Here is an 8121-nt window from a genome sequence, read left to right as displayed (position 1 = left end):
GACGGACCGATTAAATTGCTCGGGGTCTGGTTCGGTCCGGACCTCCAAATGGAGAAGAAACTGGGGCGAGATAACGACTAGGGTGGCTACTCTCACCCAGAAATGGGCTGAGAGAAAGCTATCCCTAAAAGGTCGGGCGGAGGTGGCGAACGCGTACATCGCATCCGTCATCGAGTATCGTCTGACCGTCGTGCCTTGTCCCGACCCTACCATCACCAAACTGGAACGTATACTCTTCCGCTTCTTGTGGAAGGGAAACGTTCCGATGGTTAGGCGTTCCATTTGCTGTCAACACCCGCTAAATGGAGGGCTGGGCATGCCGTGGTTGATGCGCAGACATGCGCTGAGACTGCGACATCTCCGGCGCTTCATAGACAACGGTGAACAGGTGTGGTCGCCTTTTGTGCGGCGCGCTTTTCCGCAGCTCGTCTTCTTGGACGAACTACAGTCATGGATCAAGCAGAGACCGAGGCTAGGCGAATGGCACGCGAGTGTCGCGTTGCTCTCAAGCAACCCTGCCGTCCGGGGATCGAAACTGTGCGACTCCATCACAACAAAGGCATTCTATAGAGGATTAGTGGAGGGGAGGTGCGACGACGAACTCGGGCAGAGTCTGGGCGTCGACGATGAACACCTGACCGCCTGTTCAGGACAACTTTCGGGCCGGGACCTATGAACAATCACCAAAGATCCCTGGCCTGGTAGTGCTATCGAGAAGCATTACCTGTTCGGGATAAGCTCTACAGACACGTGCAATGTCCAACCATTTCAGGACCTGTGGGCTTATGCCGAACGGCTACTGTCACGTGTGGACGAATCCGCCTATCGGCCGAGTCTATCGTGAGTATTGCTCCGCCCCCTTCCCTCAACCGGGAAGGCAAGGCAGTTTTCATCGTACTGGTGGCCATGGTGAAGAATGTGTGTGGTGGACCCGAGCGAAAGGATAGAGACAACCACTTACCTCTCTGGCCAATCGCTCATCAACGTTTTCAAGTACCACTTGAAAGGAAGGTGAGAATGGAGAGGGAAGTTTTGTCTCGCGAAAGATTCAAAAAAAACTGGTGAATGTTGCAAAGATGGTGCGTGCGAGTGACGAAACCATTTTGAGCATGATCCTGTAGATCGTAAAAAAGAAAGAAAGAGAGCATTTTGATCTCATGGGTTATTTCCTCCTGACTGAGGTTCCCGTGGTCTTTTCTGTAGGCTTTTCTTCCCACGGATGAACCCAATCTTGTTTTATCAATGTTTTTTCATTGTTTCTGTGATACACGATTTCTTTTCTTTTTCCTCCTCTCGATCCCTTTTGATCGCAATCTTACATTTATTTTCTTTTTTTTCCACCCTCGAAAAGAAAAGCTCTGCATTTGTATTTGTCCCCTCTGTATTCAGCCCTGTGTGGCTAATAAAAGAAAGTTATCTATCTGTCTGTCTGTCTGTCTGTCTGTCTGTCTGTCTGTCTGTCTGTCTGTCTATCTATCTATCTATATATCTATCTATCTATCTATCTATCTGTGTGTCTGTCTGCCTGCCTGTGTGTCTGTCTGTCAGTCTGTCTGTCTGTCTATCTATCTATCTATCTATCTATCTATCTATCTATCTATCTATCTGTGGGTTTGTCTGTCTGCATGTCGGTCTGTCAGTCTGTCTGCCTGTCTGCCTATCTCTTTATCTATCTATCTATCTATCTATCTATCTATCTATCTATCTATCTATCTATCTATCTATCTGTCTGTCTGTTCTATCTATCTATAATCTATATATCTATCTATCTATCTATCTATCTATTATCTATCTATCTATCTCTATCTATCTATCTATTTATCTGTGTGTCTGTCTGTCTGCCTGCCTGTGTGTCTGTCTGTCAGTCTGTCTGTCTGTCTATCTATCTTATCTATCTATCTATCTATCTATCTATCTATTCTATCTGTGGGTTTGTCTGTCTGTCTGCCTGTCGATCTGTCAGTCTGTCTGCCTGTCTCCTATCTCTTTATCTATCTATCTATCTATCTATCTATCTATCTATCTATCTATCTATCTATCTTCTCTATCTATCTGTCTGTCTATCTATCTATCTATCTATCTATCTATCTATCTATCTATCTATCTAAAAGCAGAGAAGCGATTAGGTACAGCAAAGCATAGCCATAGATAGAAATAGAGTAGAGGGTGAGCTAGTTAAGAAGCTAGAAGAGGCAATTAGAAGCGGCATCGCATCCGACGTTTGGCTGCGAGGTTGGCCCTCGACCAACACTTCAACGCCAAACACGAAGGATGTGCTGTGTCAGAGCTAGGATGCGTGCTCTAAGGAACGAAGGTGTTGGAGCCGCGAGAGAGGCCGGGGGCAGAGGCGCAACAGGGCAACAAAGCCACCATTCGGTCACTGGTAGATGAACAGGGGCGCGAATTACTCGAGCCAAGTAAATGTGTGAGGCCTTTCAGCAGCATTTTGCCCGACTGTTCGGAACGAGTGGAGGGCAAGAACGTAGGGTGGACTTCAGTGCCTACCTATATAGCCTACCACGACTCTCGACAAGAAAGGCAGGGTGCTGCGAAGGTGCCATCACGGCGGCGGAAGTGCAGGAAGCGATGGCAGAATGCTCGGGACAAATCACGGTTTGGATGGTCTACCCTACGAGCTTTACAATTGTATGCCAGACTTGTTTGGAGATCTCTTGGCGGCGGTGTACTGCAACTGGCAGCAAAACGGGAGCATTCCTGGTTTGTGAGCCGAGGAGCCGTAACACTGCTGAAGAAAGATCTAAACAAGGGAAATGTAATAGATAACTTTAGGCCCATCACTCTGCTTTATGCAGACTTGAAAAATTTGGCCAAGGTGAGAGCCAAGAGGTTGGCGCTTGTCATCGAGAAACTGGTCGACAAGGCGCAAACGTGCGGGCCAGGCCGCCGGACCATCCATGACAACCTCCATCTGATGCGCGACATCATAGACAGGGTAGTTAACGAACTGGCATGGGTGGGGGCCCTGATCAACTTGGATCAATCGAAAGCCTTTGATAGGGTAGTAGACATCGATACTTGGAGGCAGTCCTGAGAGCGGCTGGTTTCGGTCCCGTCTTCCGCGGCTGGATAGCTGCCTTGTACAGAGGCATCGTTCGGTAATTCGCGTAAATGGACATCTATCGAGACCTTTCGACATTGCACGTTCGGTCCGTCAGGATGCCCCCTCTCGGCGCTTCTATACGTATTGACTCCTGAGCCACTACTGCGGAACTGGCGACTCTAAGGGGCATCCGCGAGAATTGGGATGCGGGACGAGCGTGTCTGCATACGCGGACGACGTCACCGTCATAGTGTCTAGCCACGAGCACATCGAGCTGGTCGGCGAGACACTGAAAAACTACGAAGCGCGGTGACAGGAGCGAAAATCACCGGGAAAATCAGTGGGTTGCGACTAAGCACCTGGAGAAGCAAGCCCATGCCGTCCACCAGCGCCTCCGTCGTGGGACGCTGGACCGACGGCCCGGTTGAGTTGCTCGGGGTCTGGTTTGATCCGGATCTCCAAGTGGAGAAGAACTGGAACGAGATAACGAGTAGGGTGGTCACTCTCGCCCGGCAATGGGCCGAGAGGAAACTGTCCCTAAAAGGTCGAGCGGAGGTGGCGAACACGTACATCGCGTCCGTCATCTACTACCGCCTGACCGTCGTACCTTGTCCCGACCCTACCATCACCAAACTAGAACGCATTCTCTTTCGCTTCTTGTGGAAAGGATGCGTCCCGATGGTCAGGCGATCCATTTGCTGTCAACACCCGTTAAAAGGAGGGCGGCATGCCGTGGTTGATGATGCGCAGATACGCGCTGAGACTGCGACATCTCTGGCTCTATGTAGACGACGGTGAACAGGTGTGGTCGCCGTTTATGAGGCACGCTTTCCCGCAGCTTGTCTCCATGACCGAACTGCAGTCGTGGATCAAAAAAGAGGCCGAGGAGGAGGAAGGCGAATGCACCGCGAGTGTCGCGTTGCTCTCAAGCAACTCTGCCGTCCTGGGTCGACCTTAAGTGACTTCAACACAACCAAAGCATTCTATAGGGGTTTAGTGGAGGGGAGGTACGGACGAGCTCGGGTCGAACCTGGACGTCGACGAGGAGTACCTGACCCGCCTGTTCAGGACGACTTTCGGGCCAGGGCCGATGGACAACTTCCAGAGATCCCTGGCCTGGGTAGTGCTAACGAGAAGCGCTACCCGTTCGGGATAAGCTCTACAGACACGGCTCGAGAAACACGGGGCTGACCTGCCCGAGATGCGGTCAGAGCGACGAAACCGTTCTGCACGCACTCGTTCAGTGTCCAACAATTTCCGACCTGTGGGCTTATGTCGAACAACTGCTGTCACGTGTGGGACGAGTCGGTTATCAGCTGAGTCTATCGTCAATATTGTCACGCCTCCTTCCTTCAAACGGGAAGGAAGAGCTATTTTCATCATCCTTGTGGCTATGGCGAAAGAATGTATCTGGTGGACGCGTCTGAAAGGATTGGAGACAAACACTTTCCTTCTGGTCAATCTCTCATCAACTTCTTCAAGTACCACTTGAAAAGGAAAGTGAGAGTAGAGAGGCAAGTTTTGTCTAGCGAATGTTTTAAAAAAGATGGGTGAATGTAGCAAGAATGGCACGTATGAATGACGAAGCCCACTTGAGCATAATCCTATGAACCCAGAAATTGAAAACAGAGATTTGCTTACTTGCAAAAAAAAAAAAAAAAAAAAGAAATATAAAATGTGACTTCATTGACCGAGGTTACCGTGGTCTTTTCCGTAGGCTTTTCTTTCCACGGGTAAACCTCACTTGTCCTCCCCTTTACACTTCATATTGACATTTCTGTGATAACGATCCCTATTGATCAATTTTTTTTCCTCTCCCCCCTTTTTTTAACCCCCCCTTTTTGTCCTCTTTCTCTCCTTTTACGATCCCTTTTGATCGGAACTCCCCCTTTTCCCTTTTTTTTTTTTAAACCTTCAAAAGAAAAGCTCTACCTTGTAATTTGTTCTATCTGTGTGCAGCCCTGTGTGGCTAATAAGGAAACATATTATCTATCTATCTATCTATCTATCTATCTATCTCTATCTATCTATCTATCTATCTATTATCTATCTATCTATCTATCTATGGCACCGCGAGTGTCGCGTTGCTCTCAAGCAACTCTGCCGTCCTGGGTCGACCTTAAGTGACTTCAACACAACCAAAGCATCTATAGGGGTTTAGTGGAGGGGAGGTACGACGACGAGCTCGGGGCGAACCTGGACGTCGAAGAGGAGTACCTGACCCGCCTGTTCAGGACGACTTTCGGGCCAGAGCCCATGGACAACTTCCAGAGATCCCTGGCCTGGCAGTCCTACCGAGAAGCGCTACCCGTTCGGGATAAGCTCTACAGACACGGCTCGAGAAACACGGGGCAGACTTGCCGAGATGCGGTCAGAGCGACGAAACCGTTCTGCACGCACTCGTTCAGTGTCCAACAATTTCCGACCTGTGGGCTTATGTCGAACAACTGCTGTCACGTGTGGGACGAGTCGGTTTATCAGCTGAGTCTATCGTCAATATTGTCACGCCTCCTTCTTCAAACGGGAAGGAAGAGCTATTTTCATCATCCTTGTGGCTATGGCGAAAGAATGTATCTGGTGGACGCGTCTGAAAGGATTGGAGACAAACACTTTCCTCTCTGGTCAATCTCTCATCAACTTCTTCAAGTACCACTTGAAAAGGAAAGTGAGAGTAGAGAGGCAAGTTTTGTCTAGCGAATGTTTTAAAAAAAGATGGGTGAATGTAGCAAGAATGGCACGTATGAATGACGAAGCCACCTTGAGCATAATCCTATGAACCCAGAAATTGAAAACAGAGATTTGCTTATTTGCAAAAAAAAAAAAAAAAAAAAAAGAAATATAAAATGTGACTTCATTGACCGAGGTTACCGTGGTCTTTTCCGTAGGCTTTTCTTTCCACGGGTAAACCTCACCTGTCCTCCCCTTTACACTTCATATTGACATTTCTGTGATAACGATCCCTATTGATCAATTTTTTTTCCTCTCCCCCCTTTTTTTTAACCCCCCCTTTTTTGTCCTCTTTCTCTCCTTTTACGATCCCTTTTGATCGAAATTCCCCCCTTTCCTTTTTTTTTTGTTAAACCTTCAAAAGAAAAGCTCTACCTTGTAATTTGTTCTATCTGTGTGCAGCCCTGTGTGGCTAATAAAGAAACATATCTATCTGTCTGTCTGTCTATCTATCTATCTATCTATCTATCTATCTATCTATCTATGTAACACTTTCCTCTCTGGTCAATCTCTCATCAACTTCTTCAAGTACCACTTGAAAAGGAAAGTGAGAGTAGAGAGGCAAGTTTTGTCTAGCGAATGTTTAAAAAAAAATGGGTGAACGTAGCAAGGATGGCACGTATGAATGACGAAGCCACCTTGAGCATAATCCTATGAACCCAGAAATTGAAAACAGAGGGTTACCCACTTGCAAACAAATGTGGTAACATATAACAATATTGACCAAGGTTACCGTAGTCTTTTTCGTAGGCTTTTCTTTAAACCTTACTTGCTTTCCCCTTTACACCATATATCATAACACTGTGATAAACGATCCCTATTGATCGTTTTTTTTTCCTCTTCCCCTTTTTCTCCCATTTTTCTTCTTTTCATTTCTCTTTTCTTTTGTTCCTTTTCCTTTTCTTCTTTTTTTATTTTATTCTTTTTTTATTTTTTTAATTTTTTTTTTGTTCTTTTCTTCCCTTTTACGATCCCTCTTGATCGAAAACCTACGCCACCCCTTTTTTTTCTTTTGTTTTTTTTTGTTTTTTTTCATCCCCCAAAAGAAAAGCTCTACCTTGTAACTTGTCCCATCTGTGTGCAGCCCTGTGTGGCCAATAAAGAAACTTATCTATCTATCTATCTATCTATCTATCTATCTATCTATCTATCTATCTATCTATCTATCTGTCTGTCTGTCTGTCTGTCTGTCTGTCTGTCTGTCTGTCTGTCTGTCTGTCTATCTATCTATCTATCTATCTACTTATAACTACGTATGTATGTCTGTGTACCTGTGTGTGTATGTCCGACGGCATTCTCTCAGTTACTGTTTTCGAAATTACCCTCACAGGGTTCTCCTCGGCCGGTGATTATAACAGAAGACATTTGGCCAAGGTGACGAGCAGTGGGACTGAACCTATGTGATTGGGAAGCAAGCTTCTCTCCACACAGCGACGCCTTCAACTGCAACAATGCCGGCTCTCTTACTAATTCTATCGTTATTTTGAATGAATCTCCCGATATTGAACTCATTAAGTCACATGATACAAAGCCATACCCGTAATGCATAACTGAAACCATATATAGGCAGCGCGTCGTTTTTCTAGAGAATAAAGGTCGAGCGTCTTCAGCCTTTCTTCATAAGACAAATGCTTGAGACCAAGAACCATGCGGGTAAGTGGTGTGACCAGTTTTTGTAGATAGATATATGGTTATCAACTTGCTTGACATTGGAGTTGAGCAGAAAACGGGAAGTTTGGTTCGTGAGGTTTACTACGGTAGAGGTGAAAACGCTGTCATAGATGTGACAGAAATACCACCTTGACCATGATCGATTGGCTGAGTGTATTGACGACACCAGAGATCACAGTGCACCCTCCACTTCTGTCTTCATCTTGACCTTCTCATCTACGTAGCATGTCGTATTTCGTCAAACACTCACTTTTGGATTCGCTCTCAGTGACCTCCTCTGCTCGCGTATATAACTCTCAACAACTGTGCATCTCTAAATATTTTCAGTGAGCTGGTTACCTGTCCCATCTGAAATTTTGCCATAAGTTTTTAGTGATGATGTCTCTCACACTTGATTTCTCTCTGATCACCTCACTCCTGATGTGCAAATTTAGCAACACTCCATAACCTCGATTTTTCGATTGTGCTTTGGGCCATTATCAGACTCACATCCTCCCTCTTCGTTGTGTACCAGCTTTCACACCTGTTGTAAATTGCAGGTAAATAGGTGTCGTTGAAGAGGTTTATGCGATTGGTCCAATCCAGCTTCGTTTTGAGACCAACTTTCATATATCAACGCAATGTATTGTGACATCCAACATAATTTAACAATATTGCAATTA

Source organism: Octopus sinensis, unplaced genomic scaffold (assembly GCF_006345805.1).
Source record: "Octopus sinensis unplaced genomic scaffold, ASM634580v1 Contig18964, whole genome shotgun sequence".
Lineage (NCBI taxonomy): Eukaryota > Metazoa > Mollusca > Cephalopoda > Octopoda > Octopodidae > Octopus > Octopus sinensis.
The sequence above is the reverse complement of the archived record's forward strand: the minus strand, read 5'-3'. Positions refer to the sequence as shown.